Consider the following 292-nt stretch of genomic DNA (forward strand, 5'->3'; position numbering starts at 1 on the left):
TAAGTTTTTAATTGAGTTATATAAAATATTAATCCAATAACATCTAGTTGATTGGATTAATTTTTTAATGATTTGCTTGATATTGAACCAAGCTGACCAATATATAAAAAAATAACAAAAAATTGTTTTTAATTTTTAAAAAAAGTTAATGGAAGTTAAACCGGCTAATAACTCGTACCTTTCAAATTAGGACTAGGAACCATGAGTTAATCCAATGCCGGGGTGTACAAAGCAGTAAATTTACCCTCATGAATCACCATCACTTAAAAAAAAAAAGCCAAAGCCACAACAA

The sequence above is a fragment of the Populus euphratica genome, unplaced genomic scaffold, assembly GCF_000495115.2.
Source record: "Populus euphratica unplaced genomic scaffold, PopEup_1.0 scaffold3613.1, whole genome shotgun sequence".
NCBI classification, from domain to species: domain Eukaryota; kingdom Viridiplantae; phylum Streptophyta; class Magnoliopsida; order Malpighiales; family Salicaceae; genus Populus; species Populus euphratica.